The sequence below is a fragment of the Lepidochelys olivacea genome (genome assembly GCF_965140295.1).
Source record: "Lepidochelys olivacea isolate rLepOli2 genome assembly, chromosome: 8".
Classification (NCBI taxonomy): domain Eukaryota; kingdom Metazoa; phylum Chordata; order Testudines; family Cheloniidae; genus Lepidochelys; species Lepidochelys olivacea.
In genome coordinates this window covers 33,688,804-33,710,159 of record NC_140418.1, presented here as the reverse complement: position 1 = coordinate 33,710,159, position 21,356 = coordinate 33,688,804, and the positions used below count along the sequence as shown (strand labels likewise).

The window sequence follows — 21,356 nt, the reverse complement described above, 5'->3', positions numbered from 1 at the left end:
ACTATAAATTCAGTGCTGCTTTAAAGGACCTTAAACTCCAAGTTTCATCTTTGCTGGTAATTTTGTTTGTGGCTTGGGGAAATTGATTTTCATCTTGGCAAGGCTACCCATCCCCATTTTGCTTATATACCACTTGGATAAAATATGGCTCTGGCAAGCTCACTGCCATGACCACAACAAATAGCAACCTTTGTTGTAGCCAAGGGAGCTGACAGATGTTCGCGTTGTTGTTTGTGAAGAGAGACAACAGAGCCTCTCTTGCAAAGGGAGAGCTAACATTGTTTTTCTTGACCGTTTTCCATCTCTTTCTTGCAGCCGCCTAGCTGTAGTACAGATGGTGTAAAGAGAGGCGGGGCTGATTAAGACCAACGTTCGGCCTGGGATATGAAATGGAGAGCTCCTCACATTGTGTGGCAGGAGGCCGAGGAAGAGCCATTCATTTTCCTGAGGTACTTTTCCTGAGGCACTTGTTGCTCATAGATTCCAAGGCTAGAAGGGAGCACTGGGATCATCTAGTCTGACCTTCTGGGTGACGCAGGCCAGAAACTTGCCCCACAATAATCCCTAGAGCAGAGTTGTTACAAAGGTATCTAATCTTGATTTAAAAATTGTCACTGATGGAGAATCCATTTTGCCATAGAAACTTTTATTTCAAGCCCCAACCAGACAGGTGACTGTGAATCAGGATCTCCTGTTGCTGTTACCCTGCAGCAGCTCTCAGAACAGGGGGGAGTGTCTGTTGGCAGAGAGAAAGGGCTAGGCTATGACTGACTGGGCTATGCGCCCATGCTAAGGACTAAGAACCCCCCCTTGCTCCTCTACCTAGATTCCCTGACTCTTGATCCCAGATGTGTAGACAGGTGTTATGCACCTGATTCCACAGCCACCTGCTCTAGGTGGGGGGAGTAACACGCAAAACCTTGGCTTCTCTACTACTGACTAGTGCAGCTGATCCAGCATGGAGTTATCAAAATCTGCTGCTGGCCACCTTCCCCGTGGAAGGAAGAATCAGGAGAGTTATAGCCCAGAGGGGTCTGTCTGTGGCACAGAGAATCCCGAAGCTACTCTTTGGTTGGTATGATTTGTTTCCCTTCCCATGGCTCTGCCTAAGGACACAGGTTAGCCCATATTCTTTCCCCATTAGCCATCATTCTTCTGCCTCCAAATACATTGAACAATTATTTTCTTTGTGTTGCTGACATTTTTTAAAGCACCAAAATGCCTGAGGAGCTGAAGTCCCATTTTCCAAAGAGACTTAGTTCTCAGAAGTCTACGGGCCAGATTTTTAAAGGCGTTCAGGCACCTAGCTGTGGGGTAAATGCCTTGAAAAATCTGGCCCATTACCTCACTGAAAGTCTGTTGGACTTAGGCACCTAAATCACTGTGGGGGGGCCTTACAAATTGTACTCTGAAGCTTTTTGTTCAGTTGTTCAATTGCTTTTCGGATGAGAGACCACCTCTCTCCCCTTACACCCCAAAATAAAAATGTGGCAAACAACAAAGGAGTAGGACCAAAGCTTCATGTTGTACTCCCTTCTCTTCCTTTGGCCACTTGAGATGCGGCCTTCCCAGTGGTGCTTCTGTCCCCTGATTTTTTAAATGGCTCTGCTCTCCATGCAAACTTCACACTACCCAAAAACCCATGTTTCCCAAATTTACATTTGATGTCATTAGTGGGCAGAAGGTTTGAAGATTTGAATTGGATAAAGCACTTGAAAGCCTGGGTGCTTATTCAAACTGTCCAAACCTTTGGTGATTCTCTTCCCATGCCCCTTATCGATGTTGCAGTAGCAGCAAACTTGGGGGATGGGAGAGGAGGTTGGCAACTTCCCTCTCTCCCCTATTGCCCAAGTAAAACCCTTGAGGGGCAGGGCTTAAGGATGAGCCAGAAGAAGGGCTGATCAATCCTGTGCCACACTAATTGTATCAGCAGAAATGCTCTGCCCACCTTTTAGCAATGAAAACAGATCTGTGAAATGTACAAAATGCTAATAAAATTTTCTGGTTGGCTTGAAGTAAGGGCCTGATTCTGCCAGCTGTACTTTCACTGAGTAGTAGCTTACAAGGGACGTAAACAACTTTTTATTTAGAGGGTCTAGAGTTAAAAAAATAATGAAATAGCTGCTGAGTATCACTTTAATGAGTAGTTTTGTACCATGACTTTATTTGTCCAATTTTAATAAAGTGAGATAAATGCAAACAGAGTTTCCTTTATTTACTAATGCAATCATTACATTCTGGGGGGGCTAACACCCCCTCAAGCCTCCAGTTGTCTACAGCCATGCTTACTCTGCTAGCCCCACATTAATTTCACTGGGACCTTCCATGGAGTGATGGTGGCAGGCAGTGATTCTGAACTAACAGGATGAGATAAATGGGTTTTCAAATCTTCATTCTGTGGCTACTTCATAAAACAGCAATCTTCTTAGAGACTGTCTCCTCTTCACATGTCCTAACATCCCTCCTTCCCCAAAGGACTAGCTCCAGGCAGCAGAGATTGATAGCCAGAGGACTGCCAGGTGAGTTACTGTTGGTGAGAAAGAAGCTTTCAAGCCACAGAGCTCTCCTTCAGGTCTAATATCCTTCTAATATCCTGGGACTGGTATGGCTTCAATGACATTGGATTAATATAATTTTAGGGAGGATGAATAATACTGGTAGACAATCTTGTGACTTAGAACAAAGGAAATTGAGCCTTATGCTTCTGGGTGTAAATGAAGGAATCAGAATTCTTTTTTAGAATTTGTGATGTCCTTACACACTAAATGGACTAGAACACATATGCTGTATCCTAGATTACAGATTCCAAGGCCAGAAGGGACCATCATGATCATCCAGTCTGATCTCCTGTATAACACAGGCCATAGAATTTTCCCAAAATATTTCCTAGGGCAGCTCTTTTAGAAGCATGTCCAATCTTTGGAAAAAAAGCAAACACAAGTGGGGAAGAATCACTAGTGAAGGCATTATTTTGAAAAGCCACAGATATCCAGTTGATAACTTCCTTTTTGGTGTCGTCACCCATCTCTCCTGGTAAGTGGGCTGAGTAGTTCTACTGAGGTGGTAGGATGCAGTTCAGGTTTAGAAAAAAATAATACTCTAGAGAGGAAAAATGGGGATGGACAGTAGCACTGATCAGAAGCAAAAGGTGAATTTGAGTCTACACTGGCCATTACCCTCTCTCTGAAAACATAATTGCTTCCTATCTCCACGGTACACAGCTCACTGATGGGCAGAAACTATAGAATTGTTCTATTTATTTTATAGTTTAAGAAATTACACACGGCCTCTTTCCAGAGGCCATTGCCTTCAGTGAGTGCTGGAGTAGGCCTCAAGAAAACACGTTTTTCAAGAACATGAATGTGACAATGGAGCCATTATTAAATCTTGAGATACTTTCCAGCAGAGCCAACTGTACTACTGCCCACCCCACTAGTAACCAGTGGATTGGGGTATATTAGTCAGAGCACGAACCTGCTATGGTAAAATTGCCATGACGACATATGTTAATACTAGTGCAGTTAGCCAGAGATAATTCAGCACTATTAACACATTTACCATGGCCCTGTGCCATTATTCCCAATGAAAATTCTCACAATCCATACTCTCTGCAATGCACACATGCTGTTCACTGTGGGCTGTTCCCTACCACATGAAGTAGAGCTTAATTCTCATTCCTGAAAATTTAGGATGTCCTAGAAAGCAGCTGTCTCTGGCACCAGATCTGGGACAGATGTTGCTTAGAATGTAGCACATGGCCACATCCTCTGGTGTGACAAGGTCATGCTTAACTCAAGGAAAACAGATGTGGCTTTAAGCTACATCTATGTTCCCTTGAGCATGAAGCTGGTCCAGTTCTTGGTGTAAGTAAAAGCTGCTCTAAATTCCCATGGGCCATTCTAGGAAGCTGAGGCTTGCTGGGTTGTAACCACACCCTGGTCACTGGGAAAATGCCCTCTGCACTGTGGACTGATAGGAGGGCCAGTCAGAGCACACCTAAGGGTCTGGCCCTAAATATCTTTCCCTTAAGTTGCCCAGTTTTCATGTTGCCACATGTGAAACTCATCAATACCTAGCTGGCCAAGGGTCAGTACCATGTGGTCTAGTGATCCAGCATGGGATGATTTCCTACAGTCAGGACTAGTGGTGTATCATAATTAATTATGAAAAGGAAAAAAACCTCCTTACAGTCCTGTTGTGTGGAAAGACAGGAAAGCAACCATGAAAGTGCCCAATGGCATGGGTTGCACTAGTTTAATTAGCATATCCTTTATTTTACAATAAAAGCCACACAGACATATTTAGGATATTTAACTACATTATAAATCCACTTAAAAAGCCTGTAACTGGGTGAGATTCACCACTGTTCAGGGCATGTGAAACTCAACAATATCTGCTTGGCCCAGGGTCAATGCCCCCTTCCCCCATGGTCTATCAGTTCAGCCCCATAGCAGCAGCAATGCAGGGAGTCAGAGGAGACAGGCTCTCAGCTCACTGACTTCTTCCTAAAAAAAGCACAGAAATCACAAGCTGTTTGACTGCATGGACAACTCCTAGCTTTAATTATGAGGTTTATGAAATTCATGAATCCCTGGTCAGCTGGGACCACAATGCAGACTTACCCATGATTGCTTCCACTGTAAATCTCACCTAGGGTCTGACTCTGTCACCCTTACTCACCTACTCCTCTCATAATCCCTTGATTTCAGCAAAGTAGATTATGACTTGGACAATGCACTTATGCAGGGGAGCAATGGGGAGTAACTCCCTGCCCCCGCGAGAATGCCTCATGCAGGTACCTGAACCGTGGGTCAGGATGAGTAAGAGTGTGCTGTAGACTCAATACTGTCCCCCAAGTGGAGTTGCTGTGTGGAGACTTGTCTTAACATTCACTCCCATCGTGATTGACTCATGTGGCTTGTTCTATGCTGCACAGTGCTATTTGTTACTGAATTTGTCTCCCTATTGTTGCCTTTCACTTGCTGAATTGCTGAAAAGAATGACAAGCCTGCTAGTGCTTTCACAGCCCAGTGGTACTGAGCCACACTGGTTGAAATACTCTGCATATCTTTCCAGTACAAAAAATCTCAGCCCTGTACTGTGTTATGGCTACTGTTCTGATGCTGCCTCAATTTGGCATGAAAGCAACTGCCTTAAAAGAGCACTGAAGCCAAAGTGTGGAGTGGAAAGGCAGATCAGTGATGGTCTCAGAGTTGAGCTGTTTTAGGTAGATAGAGCAAGTAAGACACTCCCACTAATCGAGGAGAGAGACCCCAGATTCCTCCATGGAATGGACGTAGTTCAGAATAGCTGGAAGCCCTATCTTGACATAAGAGTTAATCGGGCATGAAGTTGCTTATCCTGTCACTCCTTTCAAGCGTTTTCATATCCAAGAACAGTAGGTGGACCAGCGAGGAAAACAAACACGTAAGAATGCAGAGGAAGTCCTATTGCCTCTCTAGAATGCCATGCAGTGGGCAAAATATTTACGAATTATTTATAGATGAAAAATCTAACCACTTTCATCATATCATGGGTTTTTGATATTTATTTTTATCTGGTCTCTAGCCCTGAACAACAAAGCACTCAGTCACATCCTTCACTTTAAGCAATCCCATCACTATTCCCTGTCCAACAAAGCATTTAAGCATGGCCTTCAATTCCACTGAAATCAATCAGATTTCAGCACGTGCTTGAAGTTAGACACATGCTGATATGCTTTGCTGCATCAGGGCCTCTGTGCACCTACGACAGACTGTTCAGGGTGCTCTCCTTCCCTCTTGGCTCTGGCCTGGGAGTGAGCTGGATAATAATAATAAGCAAGTTAAACTGCACCATTCTTTGAGTATGATCTAACTCACATAGTGTCCTTCCACACCAATCTGCTCAGGGTGAGATTGGACTGCTCCCTTGAATAAGTACCTCTCACTTGATTATGCTTTGCAGGATCTGGACCTCCTGAATTGCATGATCCCTTTGAAAAATAATTACTTTGCAAACTTTTAGGGTCCATTGCAAGATGGATGTGGAGCACTTTGCAATTCCTGTTGGGACCAGTCTTGCAAACTGATGAATCCTATTAGTTCTCAGCACTTCACAAAAGGTGCCCTGCTTTGAAGGAACAAGGACAATGCGAGTTACAGGTGCTCAGTACTTCTTCGGATTTAGTCCCTATTGAACGTATTTACTCAGAAAATTTTCCATATGGTAGAGGAGGCAGTGAGGGAGTTAAAACACAAAAATGTACATTTAATGATAGCACGTCATAGTGCACGTTGCAAAGCCAACATCAGTGATCAGCAACTGGCCACAATATTTCCATTTCAGCGGGCAGTTAGTTTCTAGCTTTAACCTCGATAGCTTGTTCACATACATCCAAATAGTACAGAACCTCCCCAGCTGGTATGAATGGTCCCTGTTTCACATTTTAAGAGTTCTCTCTGAATAACGTACAGAGCCTTCCAACAGCAATCCCCTCCCACGTCAGATATTTGAAGATTACATGGGAGTGCATAATCCATTGTGTTTATTGCACTCTTTCTAGCTCTGCTATGTGTATATTATTACACATGTAACCCTTCTGCCCGTCAGAGTTGGCAGCAACAAGGGCCGGGTTCAATATCTAGGGGTTCCATTCCAATAACACAATGCAAACCGGCTCGAGCCCCCACCCAGTGACCTGGGAAAAATATATACCACCCCCGCTGGGCGCCTCCAAGAGGCAATACTTCCCCTCTCGCAAGCACATAGTCTGAGTGTAGCAAAAGTCTTTTAATAACAGAGAGAAACAATGTGGCATTATGTTGGGGAAACACCACCAACAGGATTCATAACACAACCCATGAGCAAAAACAACCCCACCCCAGGCAAATTGGGGCATGCCCTTTTCCCTTTGGTTCTTGAGTCCAGCAACCCCAAATCACCCAAAGTCCCAAAAGTCCAATGCCCCAAAAGTCTCTGTCCCTGGTCAGGGCAGCCCCAGAGTTCGAAAGTTTATCGGCGGAGCTTTACCTCCCAACCTGGGTGGAAATGGGACGGGGGTAAGAGGCACCTTACGTGATCTGAAGCTGACCGCCCCATAGCTCCATAGCGGCGCTCCGCCAGCCGCCCCACGAACTCCTTCGCTCAGCTGCGCTCCGCTCCGCCAGCCGCCCCACGAACTCCTTCGCTCAGCTGCGCTCCGCTCCGCTCCGCCAGCCGCCCCACAAACTCCTTCGCTCAGCTGCGCTCCGCTCCGCCAGCCGCCCCACGAACTCCTTCGCTCAGCTGCCCCACGAACTCAGCTCCACGGCCCACAAGCAGCTCCTGCCATCCACACACTGCTCCGCGTCGAACTGCTTCACCAGCCGTCCCGCAAACTGCTCCACAATATATCTTCAGGCTCCCCCACTACTTAACACAACACTCAGTGATTTCAGCTCTTAGGTGAATTCAGCTTATAGTAGGGGAGCCCCAGTGCTGGTGCACTGTCAGCCCAAAGTGAGCTCAGCAGCCTATAACTAGACTTCTAATGAAATCAAAATTAGCTCTGATATTCCACAGTGGAGAGAGGAGGAAGTGCAATCAGCATGTAAGGCCCTCACCAAGGGGCCCATGCCACCAAGTACTACTACTTGTCCCCAGCCTCTCTCCATTCACACAGTTTTGGAACCCATGACCCTTGCCTAGCGAGTGCTACTTAGTTGATGGTGAATCCCTCCATCATAACAAAAGGCCACGTACAGTTCCAAGCACAGTTCCCATAATCAGGGTAATAACAATTTATTCTTCCTGCCCCAATAACAGAGACACTGGGGATCCCACAGCAGCCAAAGTGACCATTTGGGCAGCTATGGTCTCATTCTAGGCGTGGTGGGTGTGCCTATGCAAATGAGATCGGCCCCTGAAGTTCTTTTCCACAACTTGCCACACCTCACCACCAGATGTCAGGGTGGAGCTCATCCTGACACTGCTTACACACAATATACTGCTAGGACTCTAGTTACTCATCATCATCTTCCCATGTAAAAGTTTGTGTCTTGCAAAACCTTTAGTTTTGTCAAATCAGAAAAGGAACAAAAGGCAAAATTCACTCCTGCCATAAGTGTTACGGTGTAAATAGAGGGATAACATGAAATGCAGGGATAAATTTTGGTCCATTGAATCTATAATTTTATAGGACAGACATCAAACAATAAACTCTTCCAGACTATCTTAAATACATGACGTTAAACTCTGCAGTCTATTATTTTTAGGCAACATTTCCGTTGGCTCACTAGTAAGTGGAAATTCTGGGAACCGTTACTTTTTTTTCTTGACCGTGAGCATTACCAACCAAGCTTCTTTTGCAGGACAGGGTTGTTATTGCTCTGATTCTTAAATAGAGCCCAATTTCTGCAGTAGGCTACTCTTCCTGATGGGATTATATATTTTTCTTATAGCTATCCTGCCATTGCAAACACAGAATAGTGCCCCCCACCCCAACTACAAACACAAAACATTCAAAAAGCCAATGGGAACAACACATGGTATTAGTCATCATGGGTATGTCAGACATTCTTTTACACTATTATGCTAATATGTATGTGTCAAGGTTCCTTCCCCACTCTGAACTCTAGGGTACAGATGTGGGGACCTGCATGAAAACCTCCTAAGCTTACTTTTACCAGCTTAGGTTAAAACTTCCCCAAGGTACAAACTATTTTACCCTTTGCCCTTGGACTTCCGCTGCCACCACCAAACTTTATCTGGGTTCCTGAAAAAATGTAGTTTGGAAACGTCTTTTCACCCAAAATCCTTCCAACCCTTGCACCCCACTTCCTGGGGAAGGTTTGCTAAAAATCCTCACCAATTTGCATAGGTGACCACAGACCCAAACCCTTGGATCTTAGAACAATGAAAAAGCATTCAGTTTCCTTACAAGAAGATTTTTAATAGAAGTAAAAAAGAATCACCTCTGTAAAATCAGGATGGTGAATACCTTACAGGGTAATTAGATTCAAAACATAGAGAATCCCTCTAGGCAAAACCTTAAGTTACAAAAAAGACACACAGACAGGAATATTCATTCTATTCAGCACAGCTATTTTCTCAGCCATTTAAAGAAATCATAATCTAACACATATCTAGCTAGATTATTTACTAAGTTCTAAGACTCCATTCCTGTTCTGTCCCTGGCAAAAGCATCACACAGATAGACACTGACCCTTTGTTTTCTCCCTCCTCCCAGCTTTTGAAAGTATCTTGTCTCCTCATTGGTCATTTTGGTCAGGTGCCAGCGAGGTTACCTTTAGCTTCTTAATCCTTTACAGGTGAGAGGATTTTTCCTCTGGCCAGGAGGGATTTTAAAGGGGTTTACCCGTCCCTTTATATTTATGACAGGATGGAAGAACATATTGGGGTTTCTTGTTTTTCCCCTCCCCTAGTGAGGCACAGTGCATTCATGAGTGGTTGGTCCAGTTCTATTTTAAATGGCTCCAATGAAAGGACTTCACTGCTTCACAAAGGAGACTGTAACTCCGATTCTCCATTGCCTGGCACCTTGTTCAGTTATATCCACCACTACAAAGTGGGCCAGAATCAGAATTGCAATGTTTTTCATCCACGCTGTGCTCACATTGCACTGGTGTAAATGACTGCACAAAGTGCAGGGCAATGCAGATTGGGGCCCACTAGGATTGTATTATGTATGACTTGAAATAGGCTAGTTTCAGCCTGCCCTGAGGATCTTCCACTGAAGCCATTGCATTGGAAGTGGGAGTAGGAGGAACACTGTAACTGACAGTGTAATGGCCCTGATATTAATGAAGTGATGCAAGGGGTACAAATAATCTGAATTACTTCAGATAAGAATCTGACATTTCCATTAGCACTGTAACTGTTCCTGCCATTATGATGTTGTTTGTGTAATGGTTACAGTAAGTACATGTGACACTTTCATGGACATTGTAACAACTCTGTCACCTCATGTAACAGCTGTGCAGCTGTAACAGCTTCACCACTCTGGATCCATATTTTGGGAAATAAAAAGACTGAAAATTAGTTCTTGCAAGTGTGTAATAGCTACTTTGGTTTTTAAAGTGAAAAGCTGTTTGCAAGTATTTAATACAAAAAGCCCAAAGTCTATGCCTGCTGACAAAGGCTAAGGACTACATTTTCACACTTGGTGGCTCAAGGTAGACCTCTCCATCAATATCCACAAATAAAAGTGGTCTGAGTATCAGATGTGCTAAGACACTATCTCCCATTGACTTCACTGACTTCTTACTGACTGTATGAAATTCTCTTGATTGTTAGAGTAATTTCTATAGAACATTTATTTAATTTCTATAGAACTGTAATGGGATCGTATTTAGGAAATTGTATGGGACTTTTACATAAAGGAAGGAGTAGTGTAGAATAAGTCCTCTGCAGATAAAATTAGTACAATTTTATTATTTGGTGCCCAGAGACCAGGGTGATGGGAGCACTAGAAATGCATACATAGGTTAGATGCCATTGGATTTGTTAGCTGTGAAATGGATTTAATTGAGAGAGACAGGCTAGCGGTTTTCTGTGGTGGCTGAACTCTTTAGCCAGTATACACAATCAGTAAATCCAGACTTCGGTATGATCAAGCTATGTTTCATATTTTTTTTTCTTTTCGTATTGCCTCGACACACCCTAGCCTGAGGTGGGATTGGAAATGAAACTCCTGGAATACTTCAAGAAAGACCATTCTTGTGGTATTTTTGTCCCAGCCAAAACCAGGAAGCATGGGAAATCTTAGGGGGTGGGGGGAGAGAGAGGGAATTAAACTGTTCTGGATAGACTGCTAAGCTAGTTTCCAGACCAAAGGGATTTGGAGAAGTATCTGACTGTTTCGGGGCTTATCCAAACTGAACTGCTAGACCCTCACTTGTTACTCAATGTACATTCAAACTACAGCCACTATAGTTGTACTGTCATTGAAGAGATTCTTATGTTTGAGTGCTTATTAACAGCCTCATCCTACCAACCATAACAAGCTCCACCTTATCTCTGTGAAGAATTTGAGTCCTGCTGTTCTGCCAGTTGCTAATGGTGAGTGAAACAAACTCATCCTCAAAAAGAATTAATAAAGGGAAAAGCAGAAGAATAACATTCACAGTCCCAGATATGGTGCCCATTGGTCACACTGTTAACACCTTTTCAGGATTCTTCTGATTCATCAATAAATCATGTCATGCTAGCACCATGCCTGTTATTTTCTGCTCTGTCCTGCTTGTGTAGAGAACCACCCAGCATAGGGAAACCTCCTGCAGAATGGCACATGGATGGTGCTAAGGGTGACAGTCACATCAACCAAGAAACATCAGAGGAAGCAGAAACTGCAGATAGCTTTCCTCCCACTCCCCGGTTCTTTTCCTCCACTGAACATGTTGTTAAAGCACTAAAATCTTCTGCTGCTGTAGCAATCCCAAGAGTAACTCAGTGCAGACAGAGTGACAAAAGCAGAGATAGCAATCATTATTGTGCAGACGTCAGTCAAAGTCCAGTGTGCTTGTGACAACAGCCTGATCCAGTTGCCATTGAAGTTAGTGGGAGTTTAACCACTGGTAGTAGAAATGGGGCTTGAACATGCATGTAGCTCAATGCTGACTCAACTGCAGAATGTACCACCATGCTTCAAGTTTCCTGGCTTGAAAATGAGTGAAGAACTAATGTCTTCTAGGACCAAACTTAATCATGAATACCATCTACTCAGATGTTTATTGCTGTGTTGTTGTTGATGATAGAATTACAAAATGAGTGCATGAAGGGGACATATCATGGGACTATATCTTCAGTGGTAGCTCTGTTAAAGTCTGGGGCCAGATTTTAATCATAACTAGCTGACACAATGCTGAATGTGACCCATCGTTGACTAACCTAGCTGCAAAGTTGTGACCAGCATCATGTTTGTTAAATCAGTCTTTCAATGTCATGCTCTAAGACTCTAAAACTTTGTAGCAAGGTCAAGATCACGGAGATCTCCTAAACACAACTTTACTTGAGGCGCTAACAGAGCACTGCCAGCAGCATGGCTGTCCCCAAAGGGTCTGGGGTTGCACAAAGGACTGCCCTTCCCTCCATGTGACAAGCTGGGCACGTACATTTGTTGCTAGATGTGAACATCATGATTGTTATCATGATAAATCCTTGCAGATGAAGCACCACCAAGATCCATCTCTAGTTCGGTCTTGAAGATGGTCTTGCTGGCTAATCAGTTTATTTCCATCACTGGTGATCTTATTGCACCCCTGAAGCTTTTGGTAAGCATGTGATCATCGATCATGTAGCAGCATTCGTTGGTACAGGTGCTTTGATCTTCCATCCTAATAATGTGTCTGTATAAGACAGCTGCTGAAACTGAGCCTGTGCTGATGGAGGCAGTTGCTGGGATTGACTATGAATATTCTTGTTGCTGATCTTGTCCTGCCAACAAGCCACCATTAAATCATAGACCGATCAAGTTGTACAGTATAAAACAACCTTCATTCCCTCATGTGTGGCTGAGTGGTTTAAGGTGCTGGATTAAGGCTCCAGTCTTTTTTGGGGGTCTGGGTTCAAATCCCACCTCTGCCACAATGCTTTTTGGGGGGGGATTGGTCCTGCTTTGATTGGGGTTTGGTCCTGCTTTGAGCAAGGGGTTGGGCTAGATGACCTCCTGAGGTCCCTTCCAACCCTGATATTCTATGATTCTATGAACCTGCGATAAAATAAAAGTGACTCTCCAGATTAGATTTTCTCTATTCTTTCCTCTTCTTTTCCACCTCTGCATCTCCATATCCTGATGTCTCTTCTCTTCAGGGCCTGTCATTTCCCTCACCTAATTTTTCACCTCTTTAAAAATGTTTCATTTGTTTCCCCCCCTCTCTTCCCACAAGATGTTTTTCCAACTTGACATTTCCTCCACTTTTATTTATGCTTTTGCTGTCTCGTCTTTCCTTTTCCCCTCTTTGTTGCAACCTGTTCTTCACCATTGTCCTCTCTCCCACACACACCTCCTCCATTTCTACCCTGCTTAAAACGTGGTAGTCTCCTCCCTTCCGTTCCTTTCCCCCTCCTTTTCTTCATCCCCATCAGGTTTCTCATGGGGGCTGGTGCACAGGTGAGCCTCAGTTTCCAAATGCAACTCTTGAATGAGAGGGAGCATGGGGCGAAAGGGAATTTGATGCTGTCACCTTCCAATTGTTGGTGACTTGGCACCCATAAGCATAGGAACATTAGTCCAGGACTTCTCCTGATTCAGCTTCCTGAAAGGGACCATGTCAGTAAATGTTCAGATGCTGCAGAAGGTGAGAGACTTTGCTGTCCCCTGAGCTGTGCAGTCACCAGAATTTCAATTTTCTAATGTGCTAGTCACTCTGGCACTGACTCTGAGAAAAGGCTTGTGCTGGAGGAGAATGGCACTGGGGTGCAGTATAACACCATTGTATTGAGTCCTCCCTGAGTTTAAACCTCATCATTCTGGCAAACTTACTAACATCCATCAGCTGTTTGCATTCAAGGTTCAGGAACAGACACAGCAGGCTAAAGGAAACATAATTAGGCCTATTCAGGGGTTGTATCTGACTGCTCTTGGTGTTTTTAGGCACCCATCATGTGCTGTATTCAATGTGTCCTACTTTGTCCTTTAAAAACACACACACATTAAATGAATTTATCATTCATCACAATTTCAGTGGCCCCAAGAATCTCTGTCTGGGCCAAATACTACTACAAAGATCCTATAAAGGCAAACAGCCTCTCATCCTTTCTGCTGTTGGCCTTAGCTAAATCTGTTACCAGTTGGTGTCCATTCAACTGCAGTGTAATCCAACCCTTCTTCTTATGACATGGCAAGCCTATTGCCTCTGTAGCCTCTTCAGTCTTTTGGGTATTTCACTCTTTCTGATTTGTTTCCCTCATTCATAAAGAAATGCCTTTCTGTTCTTCACTGCCCAGTGTTTCCCTTCTGTTTCATCTAGTTAATCACCTGTGACTGGTAGTACATAGCTCTCAAGATCCTTATTGTTTAAGAAGAGAGAAACACTCTCTTCATAACACTTTTTCCATCTTCCATAGGATCCCTGTCCATCCATCCTTTTTTCTTCTCGTTTACCTCATTTTACCCAGGTAGAATATGTCTCATGTTCTTTGCAGATGTGCTCTTTAAGATCTCCTGATTCTTTCCTTTCTTTTCTTCCACGTGTGCAATGGAAATGATTTCTCATTTCTTCATAATCATTGTAAGTCCACATTCCTGCTTCGTACTTATCTCATGCTCAGGTGTCCGTCAGTGGCTTCTATTCTGCATTTAGAAAGATTGAAATGTTCTATCAACTTTCATCCACTCCACCCTCCATTCATCTCACTGGTCTTCTCTTCTTGTGCAAATTTTCCTGAGCTTCAGAGAGGTAGAAAGTTTTGGCATGCAAGGTTTAGGAGGTAAGTAGAGCATGACTGTTGAAAGAATATGCTCTTGTCTAGCACTACACTTCAGCCCAATAACTGTTCCTTGCCACATTTAAAAGAGGCTCTGCAGATCAAGGGTAATTCAGTCTTAGCTATGCTAAAGGACCTATCATGATGTGGTTCTCTGTCTGAAAGAGCATGACACAACATCTATATTTACGGTATATTATGAAAGTGCCAGTTACAGTTCCATAGCTAAGGTTGCATTGAGTTTTGCATTTATAAGTAGTAGCAACTTTAATGTAAACAAAGTTACTTCTGACCAGTTTTAGCCAAACTGTGTGTCAGTTTTACAGACCCTGGGTGGCCATAAAGACAAGAATGTTAATGGTGCCTTCCTGTCAACTTAGTTTATGGCCTATGTTTTTAAACAACCAGTGCTGATAGCTTTAATCTAAACAAATGTATCTAACCCGAGATGTTTCTGAATAAATGAAACATAGCCGCATAAAGGCTGGAGAAAATGTGCATGTTATTTGATCGTTAGCACATATCCTAAAATATGGAAGAGGCATGTTTGTAAATTATCCTAAAGTCTGATGGTCCTGTATCTCCTCACGCCTCGCTGAGATAAGACCTTGATAACCCACATCATAAAATTCAGATGGGATGGGGAGGGGAATAGCAATAAAACCAAAGCATCAAATGTTTATTGCAAACACACTTTCCCTCAAAAATCCTTCAGATAAAGAGAATAAGCAACCTGAGCCAGGAACTCCTGATAGACACTTCACATTTTTCACTTATAACCCTAACATCTGGTCAGTAACCAAAGGAGGTGACCTTATGCATTTTAAGAGTTTCAACACTTGAGGTCTATGATATGAAAATTGAATGATCAGAAAATTCGGTTTTCCTTCTGCACTAGAAAGATTTGGTTTACTATTGTATCGTGTTAGTTTTGCTATTTGTATGCAGTATATCTCTCAGCACTGAGAATGCTGAATACAGTTATTTTAGAAACAAATAAATAATGCTACCATGACAGGGTGCTCTGATTAGTTAAGACATGGCTATTACTCAGGCTAGAGCAGCAAAAAAGAGATATATGTTAGCATATCTGGAATACAAACACTAAACAGCCTAAACCAATATTGGTAACTGAATTCACTGCCTCCCCCGCCCCCAACAAATTAATTTTTCTTAATTGGAAAAAAAAATAGTGGGCAATCTAAATCAGTAAAACTCTTGATCATGTACAAGATATTCATTAGGAATCAAATCCCGCACACCCTTATTCAGTTTTTACTCAGTCCTTGCTAGGACATATACCTGACTTCAACTGGAGTTTGCCCAAGAATGAAACCGGAGGCCATTAATTTGAAGCAGCATATTTCACACTGATTTCAGTAGGAGGAGTGGCTTAAAAGTTCTTGGGATGAGATGGTCTTGAATAAGGACGTTAGTGTTGGCCTTACATCTTGGGATTGGAGTATCCCTGTACTCTGATTTGAAGACCCCCCAAGAGAAACGCTGTATGATCTAGAGTCAGGGCTTTTGTCACTGACTCACCCTATGGCACTGGGAAATCACATTGGCTCCCTGCCTCAGATTCCCCATTCAGTACACGGAGAATAAAAGCATGCTTGTCCTTGTCATACAAGGGCATTGATGAGCATTAATTAATATATGGCCCAGGCCTTGTTCCCATTGCTGTTAATGGGAAAACTCTCATTGCTGTCAATGGGGGCAGGACTGGGCTCAGGTGTACAGTGCTTCCATCTTGCAATAGGCCATGTATGTGCCCTCTACTGTTGTTGTGCATTTATTCTCTCCATGTTATGTCACTGCAAGAAAGCAAAATGGAAAGGTATAAACTCCCCCTAGTAATCAGTCTGCTTTATTAGGCAAGAAGGATTAGGCCAAAACTTTAGTCAATGGCCTGAGAGACCAGCCCAATCTCAAAATCCTCATGTCTGCATGTTCAGGGCACTGCAGAAGTATGAGGCAAATTCCCATTGAATGAGTGGTCAAATCACAGGCATAAACTCATGAAACACCGGTCAGTGGGTGAAGGGGATCAACTTCTCAAAGGATCCATGTGCTACGAACGCCACACACTGAGAAGAAGGCATGAGCCCTGTCACAAGAAACCCACTATGGAAAGGCAAGTGGTCATGGGAAGGGGCACATGTGATTGTGCTGTTTTTTTAATACGATATGTGAACTCTTCTCCATATATTCCTCAGCTCAGCCATTTTCAGCCAGCAATTTTTTATGATTATTTATTTGTATAACCACAGTGCCTAGGAGCCCTAGTCCTGCACTAGGACCCAATTGTGCTAGGTGCTGTACAAGGACAGAACGAAAAGACAGTCCTTGCTCCATTTCCCAGAGACGCCACAACAGAAGTGGACCTTTAGGAGCTACCTAAGTGCAGAGAGAATAGTGGCCTTGCAGATGAGCTCAGGAAAGCCATTCCATGCATCTCAGGCAACAAGGAAGGAAGCATGGGGAGATTTGTGTGAGAAGCCAACAGATGGTCAGACAAAACCAGCACTAATGGTGGAGATGAAGGGGCGGAGAGGGGAACAAATGTAACTGCTATGTTTTTCCTCCTCTTGTGTTGCACTCCTAAATTTTGTGGAGTCTATTGTTTGCAGGGGCAACTACCATTTTGGGTTCAGTTTGGATACTGCCTGTTACTGGTGAGACACCCCCACTGTACACTTCCATGGAAATGTTACTTTTATTCTTTCTTGCTTTGCTTGGGATTTTTTCACCCTGTGATCTAAAATAGCAGTCATTTGGATTGAAACTGTGTTGTTGCTCTTGATTTCCAGAAAAGTTAATGAACAGGCCTTCACCCCTCAGCTCCTGTGGAAAGCGCTGACTGAAGGCAGGGACTTCTCTGACAATCTTTGCCTAAAGAGAAGGGAGGGAAGGAAGGGCCTAATCCTGATACACCCTGAGAGGGAGGCATTCCCACACTCCCTCTCTCTCTCAACTCAGTTTATTTGTGTTAATTCCCTTTGGTTTTTTGTTTGTGGACTACTCCAGAAGGAGAGTCATGTGGAAGTGACCTGGCCAGAGTGCCAAGTCACAGGAAGAGGCAGGCCACCACAGAGGAGGAGTGTCCTATGGCAGCAGATCCCACAGAGAGAAAGCTGCCATGCCATGTCTGGCCATGAGGAGGTGCCAGCAGTGAGCCAAACCCTTCACAGAGACCTTTGTTTGTCCTTGCAGTGTCCTCATGGGGGAGTTATAGCGCACCACTGTAGTGTGCCCTGCTGTTCACAACCCCTTAGTCCGACCTGTGAGGCAACAGAGACATGCCCTTAGATTGTAAACCCACTGAACCAAGAACTGTCTTTTTTATGATAGGTGAGCACAGCATTTTGCCTAATGAGGCCCTGATCCTTGCTTGGGGCCTGTAGGTGCCACCGCAGTACAAATAAACAATTATAACAAATGTCTTAGCCACACTCTCATATCTAAGAATATAAAATTGAAAAAGCATGTAAAAATTGCAGACAAATCTACCTGCTATGTCCCGTAGGAGACAGACAAGGCAAATCTGAAAATATGACTTTTATGTGTACAAAAACATGAGCATTTCCCCCAATTTTAGAGGCAAATTTGGAAAATGTGGCCCTTTAATGCTTTTACAGTTGAATGAATGTGATGCACTGAGAATTCCCACCTTTTCCCCTCACTCCCCAGCAGCTGTATCCTAGAGGAGAGTTTTGTGTTTTTTAACTATAAGAGTTTCCCAATAAAGGACTTTCTCATCTCTTTTCCATTCTAATTGCAGCTCTGCAGGGAATAATAAAAGCATTCAGCTCTTATGCTGAGAGACATTTGACTTCACTGTAGAAACGATCTATTAGGGAGCATTTTACACCTTTTGCAAGACCCACAGAGTGATTAAAAAAAAACTGTGAGAAGCCTCATACAAAAGGACCATTCACACTATTTTGGATATTTTTTCTGTTTTCAGCTTGGATATTTTAGGAGAAAGGACATTTGCCTGCAACAGTGTTTCAAGAGAGTAACTCATGTGTTTGAAGAGCTTTCTCAAAGAGGAATTATGCCATCAGAATAGGTGCGGGCAATTCTTTTCTTTTGTTTGATTTTGAGCAAGAAAAAAAGTTGGGGGAGGGAGAGAGCTAAGAAAGAGAAAAGGCACATGTGATGCTGTAGTTCTGAGTAGCTGTTGCATGGAAAATTGTACAGTGATCTATAAGCGATCAGTACATGAAGCTTGATTTTGATCTCAGATCATCATCATCATCATCATCATCACCACTCCCATAGCTGCATTGGTTGTTGGAGCACCATCATTGATGAGCTGTCACCCAATGCTCTCCACCCCTGACGATTGTGTGTCAGTGCTTGAGTCTCTGCAAAGTCCATTCCTGTACACTCTTTTACGTTGTCGGTCCATCTCTTCTTCTGTCTACCTCTTCTTCTCTTCCCCTGTACTGTCCCTTGAAGGATGATCTTGTTACATGGCTGTACCACTTCAGCTTATGTTTCTTCATGGTTGTCAGGAGATATTCATATGACCCAGAGTGTTGGGTGATGATGTTGCAGAAGGGCTGGGTCATCCTCTGTAGGTTCGGGGATAGAATATGCCCACTGCTCCTTCTGCATGTTGTAAGAGGCGACTAAAAGGGGGCTGCCTGGAGAGGGATGGGCTCCACCAGGTTAGAAACTTGCCCAAGTCAACCATGTCCATAGTGGATTGGTCACAGCCCAGGTTAATAATGACTGTACCTACTGTTTCCCACCAGGGCAGACTTGACACGTATACCACTGGTGTAACCCCAACAAAGAGGATCCATGGAAGATATAACATCTCCATAGCCACACGGAATTTAAGGACATTGAGACAAATAGGAAGGTTCAAAGAACTCATGTATGAAATGGAACAATACACCTGGCACCTCATAGGAATCTCTGAGGTCAGATGGAAGAACTTTGGAAAGGCACTAATAGAAGAAGGCCTTGTACTCTATTATAATGGAGAGGACAAATATGTCAATGGCGTAGGATTTCTTGTGCATAAAGATATCAAGAATTCAGTATTAGGATGTTACCCAATATCCAGCAGGCTTATTTCCATCTGTCTAAAGGCAGTACCATTTAATATCACAGTGGTACAAGTCTACACCCTTACAACAGACTAAGACTATGAGCAAATTGAAGATTTTTACAATCAGCTCCAAGACATCATCGATAAGGTACACAAGAAAGATATCCTGATTGTACAGGGAGATTGGAATGCTAAAATGGGTACTGACACATGGGCAGATTGGTGAGATTATTGTGGCTATAACAATCTGGTTCTTGCAATAATATTAGGAGTACATAAAGCATCCAGATGATCAATGTGGCATGCACCTGATGATTTACATCACAGTCAGATCGACTACATCATGGTGCAAAACCGATTTAGTTTTGGGATCAACAGAACTAAAACAAGGAGCTTCCCCGGTGCTGATATTGGAAGCGATCACGACCTTCTGATGCTAAACTTTTGGCTGCAGCTAAGGAAAATCCTCAGGCCGAAGTATTACCAGAATCAAGGTTGACTTAGAAAGAGTTAGAGACCGAAGCATTGCAGAGTCATTTCAAGCAATGATTGCGGAAAATTTGCTCCGCTGCTTGCTCTAGAAGAAGACGTAGAAACAATGACCAATAATTTTAATGCTGTAATGAATGAGGCAGCAATGGACATCCTTGGGAAACACCGTAAGAAGACAAAACCTTGGGTCACAAATGAAATACTACAAATGTGTGAAGAGAACTCAAGAGAGATAAGAACAGCACTGAGGGAGCTGATAAATATAGAGAGATTGGCAGAAAGATCAAGAAAGGAATGAAGGTGGCCAAGGATATTTGGATCGAAAAACAATGCTCTAAAATTGAAGAGGGTATCAATCATGAAAAATAGCAAATGAGCCTTCCAGATTGTAATAGATCTGACGAAGGAAAGATGGACCAAAGCCAGCGCAATTCAAGATCTCAGTTTCACCTGTGTAAATCCAGAATTACTCTCCGAAAGTCAGTGCAATTGTATAAAAAGAAAACTGGGGTGAGATCAAAATTGGGTCAGTGCAGTTAATATATTCACTATCACTTGCTATTTTAGTATAGCAGTAATTTTTTTAAAAAATAAGGCCCCACTGCTGCAATCACCTACACACGTGCTGAGCTTTACTCATGATTAGTTCTTTAAAGTCAATGGGATTTGCTTGCTGAAAAATTAAGAGCACAGGTAGGTGTTTGCAGGATTGTGGCCTGGGAAACCACCTTAAGCCACCACTCAAAATATAAAACCAAATGCCTTTGGAGGTTCACAAAAGCGTAGTCAACTTTTCTACCGTGTTGTTCTTATTTCTCTTTTCAGAGTAACAGCCGTGTTAGTTTGTATTCACAAAAAGAAAAGGAGTACTTGTGGCACCTTAGAGACTAACCAATTTATTTGAGCATGAGCTTTCGTGAGCTACAGCTCACTTCATCGGATGAAGTGAGCTGTAGCTCACGAAAGCTCATGCTCAAATAAATTGGTTAGTCTCTAAGGTGCCACAAGTACTCCTTTTCTTATTTCTCTGTCATTCTCTGCACTTCCTGGTTCCAGCCAGGATGGGGAACTAAAGTCTTGAAATACTGGGTTCGATTCTGGTCTCCTTTATACTGGGGTAATTCCACTGACTTCACTGGAGTTACTCCTGATTTTCATCAGTGTAAAGGAAAGGATAACCAGATCCATAGTGTGAAATGCTGCTCTCACAACACGTCAGAGTTGACCAGACCATGCCACAATTCAAGAATTATGGAAGAAAACACATTCTTGTGAGCTCTCCTGTCTCCATTTGCAGACCCAAAGCAGTCTGATAGTTAAGATAAGCATCTGAACTTTTCGGGGTTGTTGGAACCAAACTTTGTGATGATGGCTTATCACTAATGAGGCT

At 43.2% G+C, this 21,356-nt stretch overlaps 1 long non-coding RNA gene across 1 annotated transcript in view; it reads left to right on the top strand.

Moving 5' to 3' along the window:
• The first annotated feature begins 358 nt into the window (after nt 1-358).
• The window catches only part of LOC311524814, a 144,990-nt gene continuing 123,992 nt past the window's right edge, over nt 359-21,356 (top strand). Inside the window, exon 1 of the long non-coding RNA XR_014712622.1 lies at nt 359-449. This is a non-coding gene — a long non-coding RNA (uncharacterized lncRNA). The remainder of the gene's footprint in view (nt 450-21,356) is intronic.